We start from the raw sequence: 13,854 nt of genomic DNA on the forward strand, positions 1-13,854 counted from the left end.
TGGTCGGTTGCTGGTCAGCTGTTAGCCAAAGGTTGGTCATATGGTGGTCGGTTGCTGGTCAGCTGTTAGCCAAACGTTGGTCAGTTGCTGGTCAGTTGCTGGTCGGTTGCTGGTCAGCTGTTAGCCAAAGGTTGGTCATATGGTGGTCAGTTGCTGGTCAGTTGCTGGTCGGTTGCTGGTCAGCTGTTAGCCAAAGGTTGGTCATATGGTGGTCAGTTGCAGGTCAGTTGCTGGTCGGTTGCTGGTCAGCTGTTAGCCAAAGGTTGGTCATATGGTGGTCGGTTGCTGGTCAGCTGTTAGCCAAAGGTTGGTCATATGGTGGTCGGTTGCTGGTCAGCTGTTAGCCAAACGTTGGTCAGTTGCTGGTCAGTTGCTGGTCGGTTGCTGGTCAGCTGTTAGCCAAAGGTTGGTCATATGGTGGTCAGTTGCTGGTCAGTTGCTGGTCGGTTGCTGGTCAGCTGTTAGCCAAAGGTTGGTCATATGGTGGTCAGTTGCTGGTCAGTTGCTGGTCGGTTGCTGGTCAGCTGTTAGCCAAAGGTTGGTCATATGGTGGTCAGTTGCTGGTCGGTTGCTGGTCAGCTGTTAGCCAAACGTTGGTCATATGGTGGTCTCATCTTCTCCACGTAGTGACAGTTTCTGGTCAAAATTTTTTTTCTTACATCTAAATAACTAGTACATGGGGACTAGCAGACGACACAAAGGTCAATGTCACTCACTGTTAAATTGTCAGACACGGTCAGACATTGCCACATGAGACAAGTGGCATTGACAACATGGCATAAAAGCTATAATCTAGACACTAATGTCCAGACACAATCTGACCAGAACGTCATTAGAGATAATACGATACAATTTATATATGCGATGGAGACATTAGTCAGGAACAAACTCTTCTAGGCAAGCATCAGTGTATTACGAAAGTTAGGAACAAACTCTACTAGGCAAGCATCAGTGTATTACGAAAGTCTGGCCTCAGACTAACGACGGGCAGTTGTAGGATTTCATTATGATTGCCCCATTAGACCAAGACATAGGTGGAGCTTCAAGACAAACACGGAGAGCTCAGCTCTAAAGCTCAGAACAGCAGCTTCCGACACACACACACGTACTCACACACATACACACACTCAGATATACACACAAGCACACACACAGACACAAAAAGCAAATATATGCATACACCTATTTATATCCGCTCTATAACAGTTTATCTGTAATCAGATGTTAATTGAAGTGAAGGCAGACGTCCAAAAACAGAAACACTCCAGGTAAAGGGGGTGGGGGTGGGGGGACGACTAACTCGCCGCCCCAGAGGTAGGTCAAAGACGCAAGACATATGTAACTGCTTGTATGCATGTATGTATCTAAGTGCAACAACATTGCCTTCATGACATTGGCAGTGCTATTATACGAAGATTATTTAAATGAAATCTGAGATAATCAACTGGAATAAAATACAAGCACAATACGTAGTTGCATTAGCTTACAACAAACTTTCATTGAAAAACATTTTATCGCTGTCCGGAAATTCAGATGAATATAAAAAAATTCCCCACCGTATTCCCCACATTTCTACCAGGCTCAATATACTCCATATACACGAATGGAGGGAAGCCTTAAATATTTGAACCAAAAATATATATGCAATGGTAAAATGCGAACCACAACAACCGACAGTTGATGACACGCGCATTATTTTTGTATTTGAACCCTTGACAATCAGCTCAACACTGAAGTTGCTATCCTCATTTATTCTATCTACAGGCAGACTGTTTAATCCCCCCCCCCCCCACAGGCAGACGACTGGTTAACCCGCCCCCCTCCCCTACCCTTCTATAGTTTAAGTGAAACCGATTAATTGTAATTATATTTCTAAAACGCAGACAGTGTAAAGTGATCTAGTGTCGACACTGAAACATTTTAAAATTTCTGGAGATTTTAAAAACGAAAATAAATTTTTAAATGGAGATAAGTCACGCAGTCAATTAAAGGAAATAGCGGCGGTGTCATTGCAAGACTTGAATGTCGACACAAATACTGCACCAGACAGGAATATCGACACACAAATCTGCACCAGATAGGAATGTTGACACACAAATCTGACCCATACAGGAACAACAAATGCACCAGACATTAATATCTACACAAAAACTGCACCAGACAGGAATGTCGACATAAAATTCTGCACCGAATAGGAATGTCAACACACAGGATGGGGATAAAAAAACGAGGGGTTGGGGTAAAGGTATAATAAACGGCTACAGTGTTTATATTTTAAAAAAAAGTTTCTCTTGTAAAAAGAAAATAGTCTAGCGAGATTGAAATATCTGCTTTTAAAATCTAATTAAGATGCTTTTAATTAACTCGCCAAATAAAATGTATTGACCAGACGCCGTTTGACCAAGATCTGTTGCTCAGTTAAATTGGCGGGCAGTTTAAAACAATTAGCTCTCTATCTTTACAAGGGACATGCAAGAATGTCAGAGGCGTAGCGAAGGGGAGGGGGGACGGACGGGGACGGGTGGGTACATATGTCCCCGGCGCCGACACTAGGCGCGCCGAAATAGGTTGAACAAAAATAAATTAAACTCTCATTTTAGCTGCAGTTTTGAATTATAAGCATAAAAATTATGTGGGTGGGGGCAAATTGAAAGTTTGTCCCCTTGCGCCGGGAGGGGTAGCTGTGCCTCTGGAGAATGTACACTGCTTGTTAGCCAACTTTCGATTTAAACGAACTAATATTACACACAGGTAAACAAAATGTTTGTCCCTAGTACAATAAAACATAATAAAAAATTGATATTTCTGATGTTTTAAGCTATTTCTGGGGCAGAAAATGTAATCAAAAGTTTATTTGGTTCGTACTATTTTGATTGTTTTAAGTGCTATTTGATCAACTAAATCTTTGCAATACTTTACCGAACAAAAATTTTATCACTTTGACATTTCCCTACAAAGCGCCCGCTGTAATTGGATATTTCACACTCGTAAAAATTCATTCGACTGTTTTATCCATTTACAGTTTAAAAAAAAAAATTAAGTGTAATACTTATACCACTTTTTATTTAGGTTTTGAAAAAATTATAGAAATGTATAGAGGCAGATAATGTTTTTGCAACTTTTAAATGGTGATTTGCAATAAAATATGGCGTCCATTGCATTGTGAAATTCCTCCCCCCTTACCACATAATGACGTGACACAAGCCTCGTAGCATTTAGATAATGGCGTGACACCAACCTCACACATAATGACGTCACACCAACTTCCCACATAATGACGTGACACCAACTTCCCAGCATTTAGATAATGACGTGACACCAGTCTCCCACATAATGACGTGACACCAACCTCACACATAATGACGTGACACCAGCCTCCCACATAATGACGTGACACCAACTTCCCAGCATTTAGATAATGACGTGACACCAGTCTCCCACATAATGACGTGACACAAGCCTCCCACATAATGACGTGACACCAGCCTCCCACATAATGACGTGACACCAACTTCCCAGCATTTAGATAATGACGTGACACCAGTCTCCCACATAATGACGTGACACAAGCCTCCCACATAATGACGTGACACCAGTCTCCCACATAATGACGTGACACCAGCCTCCCACATAATGACGTGACACCAACTTACCAGCATTTAGATAATGACGTGACACCAGTCTCCCACATAATGACGTGACACCAACCTCCCACATAATGACGTGACACCAGCCTACCATATAATGACGTGACACCAGTTTCCCACATAATGACGTGACACCAGCCTACCATATAATGACGTGACACCAGCCTACCATATAATGACGTGACACCAACCTCCCACATAATGACGTGACACCAGCCTCCCAGCATTTAACACTATGTCTACGGTTATCGCTGTATTTCGCTGACACGTGAAAAACTGACCAAAGAAAGAAAAAGAAAAAATCCCCACGACAAAAAAAAAAACGTTTTCTAAATTAAAACATTTTAAAGTTTTTTGTTTTCTTAAGCATTTAGTTCCAGCAATTAAAAGATGAGTTTTAAAAACATTTTTACTGGATTGTTTTACCTGGAAACGTGAAGATTAGATTACAAAACAAATTATAATTAGATTAGCACTCATCATTTTTTTTTTACTTTTTATTTTTACAACACGCAGGCATCCGAGGGTCGTTCATGAAACTGACGTCACACTATTTTATCAGTGTATTGCACTGCGTCTTGTATTACCATACGTCATCACGAAGCTCCCTAAAATGACGTCACGAGTTCACCCTTCTATCTAGTCACGCCGTCCATAACTCAAGCGAATATCACGGTTAGATATGTTGACATTGCTGTCGTTGTAAGACATACATAGCCATACGTTTCTTAACTCTGGCTGTGACGGTTGCACGTTTTCTGTTGTTTTCAAATCATAAAGCCAGCTCTTTAGCTCACACGAGTGATTAGTAAACTGCGAACGTTGCGAGCTCAGATTTTCAGGTCAGTTACACGAGAAAGTATTTTTGCTCACACGTCGGTGCAAGTCACAAAATAAAATTTAAAAAAAAAACAACTTGCTTCCTTGTTTTTTTTTTCTTGTTTTTAAAAAAAAAAATGTATGCTTAATTATTCTTTTACTGGTTAAAAATAAGGCACTCGTCAGCGCCATCTTTAAAGGTGAGATTATTCTCCATAACATAAAAGGGGAGTAAATCCAGCCAGAAACAACGGCCCCAGGGGAGGCAAGAACCTGATGAAAACTTTGTAAGATTTTAAGCCGGCTAGTGGACGGCTCTACGACCGTGAGCCGCTGGCTTAGAACTTCTCGCCGGCAGACGACGCTCCGTAATCCGACGTCATGTCCGTCTATGAAACAAGATGGCGGACAGCGTCTTTGCCAGGGAATTCGTCGCCTTCCTGGCAGAAGCATCATCAGATTAGTCACAACCTGCAGCAAATGACTGGCGCTCGTCATGTGCTTTAATCTGCAGCACAGAATTCACCAGAAAACAGACTTTGTTTTGGTCAAGTATTAATTACAGTGATAATTAGCTTAATTAGCGGATCAGATCGTGACTAAAATATCATTCTAATGTTTTTTTTCGACGTCGAAAAATGAAATCCCATTAAAAGTGTGTTATGGACTAACAAAGGGAATGAACTCTAACCAACATTAGAGCGCCCTTTGACGTCACGCGGGCCCTACCACAAATATAACTGGTAACGTTATAGCGGCTAAAATAGGCTGTGTCTCTTTGAATAAGTGAATGCGGCACATGTCTTGCAATATAATCAATCATTTAAAATGTTATAAAAGTCAAAATTTTAACATAACAAGTTGCACGCTTTTTCCGGTATTTAAAATAATATAACTGAAACCTAATTGTCCGTTCGACTCCTCGGGTATATTTGTGTGTACATTTTACATTATTAAAATTTATTTGTTTTTACCCAAAATGGAAGGCCAACCCCTGACCTAGACAACGTTTCGTGAAACGTATTTATCAAAGAGGCCATCAAATATTTTGTTAGTGATAAAAAAACATATTAACGACACAAGTGGGGCGGCTGTAGTTATCGTTTATTTTTGGCATACACCTACCTCAGGTTAGATCAGGGGCGTAGAGAGGGGGGGGGGGGGCGGGGGGTGCGGACCGCACCGGGTGACACCATTTAGGGGGGTGACACCAAGGCAAAAAATAGCAAAATATATAGAGAAAAACTCGAGGGGGGGGGGTGCAAATCGAAAGTTTGAGGGGGGGGGGGGTGCAAATCGAAAATTTGAAAGTTTGTCCCTGGGAAGGGTCTCTATGCCTCTGGGGGGGTGACACCATTAAGTGCCGCACCGGGTGACACCCGACCTCGCTACGCCACTGGGTTAGATGTAGTTTAAAAGTTTCTATTTAGTTCAAGCTTACTTACAAACTACAAGCACTAGCTTTCTTTTTAAATAAATCTTATTAAAATAAGTAGTCACGTGTATTTACTTTACTTTTTAGTGTACACCGAGGTAAGGTAAATATTACTTTTTGTTTTAAGGGAGCTAACCACATTAAAATAACCTTTAAATAAATCTTTTCTAAATAAGTAGTTAACTGTATTCGCTTTACTTTTTTAGTGTACAACCGACCCATCGACACAACCAAGAAAAAAAAATCAAAGATAAAAGTGGCTGTAACCTAGATTGGCGCACAGTGTCACCGACACCAGTGCACTGCATCACACTGAACTACTGCACTACGTCACATTGAATCAGTGCACTACCAGTGCACTACGTCACCGACACCAGTGCACCACGTCACCTTGAACCAGTGCACTACGTCACCGGCACCACTGCACTACGTCACCGGGTCAAATCGACCTTCACTGACTTAGTGTGACCCCGTATATTTACCAACCGACAGCGACGATAGACGACCTACGGCATCTATTATTTACAGTGGATAGATGGGTAAGCGTCATATTATGTCAAAATAAAAAAAAAAATTCTCGCCGCCAATGTGGCAATATCCACATGTGGTTTTTGGTGTCTAGTCGCCTCGTTGTGAAACAAAGACCAGCTTCCTGTGGTGTTTATTTTTAGACGTGACGTGTCGTAAGCAGGCAATAAACTATTGCTTAATTGTGGTAATTAAAAGATAACCATCGAAAGGCGATGAACATAATATATCGATCAATGTATGAGCTAATCTGATTAAGCTCGAGCTTCCCTTGACGTTCGCTGCCTTGTGTGAATGCCAAATGTACAAAATTATCCTGGCAAGTTCAAGGTCATCTAGTGCATGATGGCCACGACATGCACTGCGCATGACAGGGGGGCGCCACCCGTATCAAGGGAGCCAATCTAATGGCGCCCTACTGTGTTACTTTTTGTCCGTTGTCTTTTACGCTGGTTCTTGACGGTAAAAATAAAATAATTGGACAGAGCTTAATGGCAGGGGTGTTATTCATTGATATCTGACTATTTTGGGTGTAGTTCATTTGGGTGTCACTGATTTTAAGGTACCACTAATTAATGTACCACTAATTAATTAATTAGTGAGGACCTGCTACTTGTATGCAACTGGTTTAGGTTTAACATTTAATTAGTAAACCTGATTATAATTAGAAGATCACTTGTTTGTCATTAACTGTGATGGCTATAGCCCGATCGAGCACGTAACTAATTAACTAATTAAAATGGCTTAAATTGGGATGGTTTGATTTTGGATGTTATTGAATAAAATGTCACGATAATTAGGCGTCACGCTTTGATTTCAAATTGTCACTCAACACGAAGTGACAAAACATTGTGTCACGCGTTGAAAGGTGTGTCACACCTATTTTATCTGGTTATAAAAGGTGTGTGCCACCAAATTTTATCTGGTTATAAAAGGTGTGTGACACCAAATTTTATCTGGTTATAAAAGGTGTGTGACATCAAATTTTATCTGATTATAAAAGGTGTGTGACACCAAATTTTATGTGGTTATAAAAGGTGTGTGACACCAAATTTTAACTGGTTATAAAATTTTTGCACACCGAGTGTGACACCAAATTTTAGTACACCGTATAAGGTGTATGACACCACATTACGTCGCACCGTAAAAGGTGTGTTACACCAAATTTTTGCACACGGAATGTAACACCAAATTTTTTCACACGGAATGTAACACCAAATTTTTGCACAATGAATGTAACACCAAATTTTTTCACACCGTATAAGGTGTGTGACACCACACTACGTCACACCAGAAAAGGTGTGTGACACAAATCTGAAATGTTGAAGAAGACAAGTGACATGAAGCAGTCAGCTTTCATTAAATTTGCCCTCTTTTTTTTACCCAGAATCCTTGCAAGTGTTCGCTTGTTCCTTGTGACGTCAATGCATTTAAAATAAAACATTTTTAGAGCTTTCTATTGGGTGAAAATATTTCTCTCTCAAACTGCAATGCACACAATCAGATAATTTCGTATTGGCTCAATATCAACTTAGGTCACTGGTTCATTGGTGCAATATCAACTGAGGTTTTTAATTAATTGCTGTAACAATTATTTTGCAGGCTTCACAGAAATCCGTTTGTTCCTTTTATAGTTAATGCTTCTTGTGATTTAATGGGCACCAGCCACAAACATGCATTAGTGACGTTAATTGAATCGAATCCTTTATTAATTTAAATATAAAATGTCTAGACAGTGTCGATACTCTATCATCGTCTAGACGATATCAATATTCTACTAAAGTCATGACAATATCGATACTCTACTAAAGTATATGACAATATGGATACTTTAGTAAAGTCATGACAATATCGATACTCTACTAAAGAATATGACAATATCGATACTCTAGTAAAGTCATGACAATATCGATACTCTAGTAAAGGCATGGTAATATCGATGCTCTAGTAAAGTCATGACAATATCGATACTCTACTAAAGAATATGACAATATCGATACTCTAGTAAAGTCATGATAATATCAATACTCTAGTAAAGTCATGACAATATCGATACTATACTAATGTGAGGACATTATCGATATTCTATTAACGTCTAGACAGTATCGACATTCGATTGAACCAGTTGTTTAACTTGCTTGTTTAATCTCACCGTATAATACACTAATCGTTTTTATGTTGTGATGACGGCTTATTTTATTATCGGGCAAATATCGAATGTAAACCGTGATGGAAATAATTCTTCCAGTGGTTATCTACTAGCAAGCAAATCCCAACAAGCGGATCCCCAACACTCTACTATTGCTTGTACGGCTACATTTAGGCGGGAGCAGGACATTATCCCCGTCCCCATCCCCGTCAATTACCTCCGGACCCCCCCCCCCCCCGACATTACACACGTAGCAAATACCCACCCCCCTCCCAGTTAATTACCTCCCTGTCAATTACTCCCTGCCCAGTTAGCGATAGGGTTAGAGTTAGGTCTTGGTCTGGGTCGAGGGATGACGCTAGTGTTAAGGTTTAGAGTTGGGGTTTGAGGTCAGGGTTAGGTAAGGCTTTTCAGAATGTGGCGGGGGGGGGGGGGGGGTTAATTATCAATTGGGGGGGGGTAATGACCTAGACCCATATCATGCACAGCTTAAAACAACATGCGGCCAACAAAAGACTCACAGAAGCAAGACTAGTCTCGTATCTACTAGCCAATATAACTCAAGCGGAGCTATGAATGAGAACCAATTGGAGGAAATCCAATCATTGTTCCTTGTTCTGTCACTATCTCTTACACCATTGTTCGTTGTTCTGTCACTATCTCTTACACCATTGTTCGTTGTTCTGTCACTACCTCTTACACCATTGTTCGTTGTTCAGCTTCTGCCTCGTATTCTATACTGGGCAAAGATGTAAAAAAAAGTAATTAGGTCAAAGGTTAAGTTAAGTTTTAAGTGGGGGTGTGAGGCTAGGTTAATATACAAAATTAATTAAACATTGACAGGAAAGTTATTTCAGTTGCCTAAATTAGATGCCGAGATCTTTGATTAATGACCCAGTAATTTAGAAAGGCACCGGCAATCTAATTTAAACAGCTGGAAACGTCTTTCTTTAAACTAACGGGTATTCCCACAACTAGCGGGTATTCCCACCCTTCCCACATTCACCTAATGTGGGTAAACCTTCCATGACAAAAGCTGAACCGGTTTCTCTGCCCGCCATTCAGGCCATTCTCTACTTCCTTCTTTCCTTCAACGATTTCTTTGATTAGTTCTTCCCGTCCCTCCCATAAAATTAAAAAACAATTCTCTGGTGACTCATTGCTAGGGCTGCCGACAAATTACTCTTTGTCTCAGACGTACAAGTCTCAGTCGCTCTGGTCGCTCTGGTCGTAGCCGCTCTGGTCTCTGCCCCCCCCCCCCCGCCCTGGTCTTAGCCCCACCGCTCTGGTCTCTGCCCCCCCCCACCACCGCCCTGGTCTCTGCCCCCCCCCACCACCGCCCTGGTCTCTGCCCCCCCCCCCCCACCACCCTGGTCTCTGCCCCCCCCGCTTTGGTCTCTGCCCCCCCCCCCCCGCCCTGGTCTTAGCCCCACCGCTCTGGTCTCTGCCCCCCCCACCACCCTGGTCTCAGCTCCCCCCCCGCTTTGGTCTCTGCCCCCCCGCCCTGGTCTTAGCCCCACCGCTCTGGTCTCTGCCCCCCCACCACCGCCCTGGTCTCTGCCCCCCCACCACCGCCCTGGTCTCTGCCCCCCGACCACCCTGGTCTCAGCTCCCCCCCCCCGCTTTGGTCTCTGCCCCCCCGCCCTGGTCTTAGCCCCACCGCCCTGGTCTCTGCCCCCCCCACCACCCTGGTCTCAGCTCCCCCCCCCCCGCTCTGGTCTCTGCCCCCCCACCACCGCCCTGGTCTCTGCCCCCCCCACCACCCTGGTCTCAGCTCCCCCCCCCCGCTTTGGTCTCTGCCCCCCCCGCCCTGGTCTTAGCCCCACCGCTCTGGTCTCTGCCCCCCCACCACCGCCCTGGTCTCTGCCCCCCGACCACCCTGGTCTCAGCTCCCCCCCCCGCTTTGGTCTCTGCCCCCCCGCCCTGGTCTTAGCCCCACCGCCCTGGTCTCTGCCCCCCCCACCACCCTGGTCTCAGCTCCCCCCCCGCTTTGGTCTCTGCCCCCCCGCCCTGGTCTTAGCCCCACCGCTCTGGTCTCTGCCCCCCCACCACCGCCCTGGTCTCTGCCCCCCCCCCCGCCCTGGTCTTAGCCCCACCGCCCTGGTCTCTGCCCCCCCCCCCCCGCCCTGGTCTTAGCCCCACCGCCCTGGTCTCTGCCCCCCCCCGCCCTGGTCTTAGCCCCACCGCTCTGGTCTCTGCCCCCCCACCACCGCCCTGGTCTTAGCCCCACCGCTCTGGTCTCAGCTCCCCCCCCCCCGCTTTGGTCTCTGCCCCCCGACCACCCTGGTCTCAGCTCCCCCCCCCGCTTTGGTCTCTGCCCCCCCCCCGCCCTGGTCTCAGCCCCCGCCATCCTGGTCTCACTGACCAGTCCCCCCCCCCCCCCCGCCCTGCCATCAGCCCCTTCTTCTCATTCACTCAATGGTCAGTACTCCTCATCCCTGTGACAAGGCACGTGCAAGCTATTAGCCCCACCCACCTATTTCCCCCCTCCCCCCACTCACTGACCCCGACAAAGACTAATGACGACCTGATACTCAGTGCACGCGACACTTGTGTGGGTTAACTGTGGGAAAGTTTATGTGTGGGTGAGATAGTGAGGTGTGTGTGAGTAAAATAGTGAGGTTGTGTGGGTCAAATAGTTAGGGTTGTGTGGGTCAAATAGTGAGGTGTTTGTGAGTTTTATAATGAGGTGCATGTGGCAAATAGTGGGGGTTGTGTGGGGTAACCCGAAAGTTTGTGTGTGGGTGAGATAGTGAGGTGAGTGTGTGGCAAATAGTGGGGGTTGTGTGGGTTAACTACGGGAAAGTTTGTGTGTGGGTGAAGTAGTGAAATTCTTGTGGGTAAAATAGTGAGGTTTGTGTGGGTAAAATTTTAGTGAGTGTTGAAGTGGCTAAAATATGAAGGTGTTATTGTGAATTGGTGAATTGTGAGGGTGCTTTTGTGTAGCTTTTATTGTGTAGGCAAAACAAGGAGGTGTTTTTATGTAGATAGAAATATGAGTGTATTTGTATAGGTAAAATACTATGGTGTTTTGTGTGTGTTAACTAATAATGCGCTGTTTTCTCTCTGTAAATGTAATGGAGATGCTTATATGTGTAGGTTTGACGTTAAGCATCATCGTACTAACAGAAGATTAGGACAGAGATATTTGATTAAGAACGTTTAGACCCAGATGGTATCAACGATAGTGGATCTAGTTAGGTTGTGCCTACTTATTGTTTTGTTTGTTAAACTGTGTGTAGTGCGAGGACGACGCGGTCAAAGCCGGGTGACGTTGTAGACAAAACGATAAACGTTGTTAGCAGAGGCGTCGCGAGGCGGGGGGGGGGGGGGGGGGTGGTTTCGTCCAGGTGACACGATTTAGGGGGTGACACCAAGACGAAAAATAGCAAAATATATAGAATAAAATCCTTTTTGCCATTTCAGTTAATGAATATATAGAGTTAAAATGTCTTGTAAGTATTTATACACATTGTCAATCTCGACAACACACACACACACACACACACACACTATAGGCTACTTCGTATATACGAGAAAGTATAATATATATATATATATATATATATATATATATATATATATATATATATATATATATATATATATATATATTATATACTTTCTCGTATATACGAAGTAGCCTATAGAGAAAGTTTAGTAATCGTGCAAATCTCGACGTTTTACACCTCCTTGATTCGGAAAACTATAGTTTTGCAATCTTGTCCGTATGTGTGTGTGTGTGTGTGTGTGTATGTGTGTGTGTGTGTGTGTCTTTAAACACGATAACTTGAGTACCGTTAAAGCTAGGTTGATGAAATTTCATATATAAGTATAATATCAAATTTGTAGATCCGTATCACCTTTTGAGCCATTTCCAATAATCGGAAGTGGAACTTTTTCTACTTTGAATTTTTTAAAAGCTTATAACTTGAGTACTGTTTCAGATAGATAAAGGATATTTCACTTGTAAGTAAAAGATCTTTCTCTGCCTTCTGTTAAATTTTGAGTAATTTTCGTTGACCGATAGTTGTAATTTACGCTATTTCCGATTTCTCAAAAAATGCATGTGAATTTATAAATTACTAATAATATTCCTCACTATCATACACCTTTTGTTTGGCATTCCCTTGGTGTGCAATTCTTTTTTCTTCGAGAAAGTTTAGGGGAGATCACTCCCGGTTTATTTCCTTTGGTGTGTGTAGGGGAGGGGGTGACACCATGAAGTCGGTGTTGTGATGAATGGTTATTTTAATATCGTGCGAGTATCTACTTCAGAATACAAACAGCGATGAAAACAATGAGTATACATCTGTATAATTATGGTAGAAATGTTTACATATCTGTTGTGTCTTGTGAAACTTTCATTGTGTCATTTGTAGCTAACCCAAGTGAGGTGTTGAACAACCGTTAGTTGTTAAAGAAAGATGGAAACTTAAGAAGAAAGGCAAGAGAGAGAGAGAGAGAGGGGGGGGGGGGGGGGGAGAGAGAGATAGAGAGAGAGAGAGAGAGAGAGAAGGGGGGGGGGGGTTAGCTTGCATGTAAAGCATACTATGGCTGGGCAAACGATTAATTACCGAGCTGGATTTTGATAAAAACATGATGTTGTGCAAAGTTAATGAAATTTGATCTTGATTAATTTTCTTTGTCTCAAATTAATTAGTGTTTAATTATTATTTTCAAATAAAAATAAACAGGAACCCTTCATTCTAACAATAGTCAAAACATTTTAAACTTTTATGCTACTTTTGATTCAGTAAATTAAACTACGTATTATATTATTGTTGAGCAATTTCTTCCACTGTATTATGTTTACTTAATTAACGTACAAAATGTTGAGTTAATTCTGCTATTGAATATGTTTACTATACGAAACTTAAACCTGTTTCATTTTTCCTCGTGTCGTCTATCCAATCAGGAATAAGCTTATGTTCTCCAATCACACCAGCGCTAACATACTCTCTCATTTATTTACGGATACAAATTCCAATGAATTCTCATGTTTTACTTGTCATACAAATTGCACGGTCAGATAGCAATGAATTTTAAGTTAAGTCTAGTGTAATGACTTGATGTGGAACTTAAGTATTAGTTAGATCTAATGTCATGACTTTATGTGGAAGTTAAGTATTAGTTAGATATAGTTTTTAAAAAAAAGTAAAAATTCCTCTTTAGACCTAACGATCCATTAGGCAGATGAAGTGAAGTTCATGTTTCTTGACCTCGGCATATAAAGGGATAATGTGGTCAGCACCATGCCCAGCCGCCAAAAAAGA

The sequence above is a fragment of the Physella acuta genome, unplaced genomic scaffold (assembly GCF_028476545.2).
Source record: "Physella acuta isolate Inbredline_101_S28 unplaced genomic scaffold, ASM2847654v3 ptg001037l, whole genome shotgun sequence".
Lineage (NCBI taxonomy): Eukaryota > Metazoa > Mollusca > Gastropoda > Physidae > Physella > Physella acuta.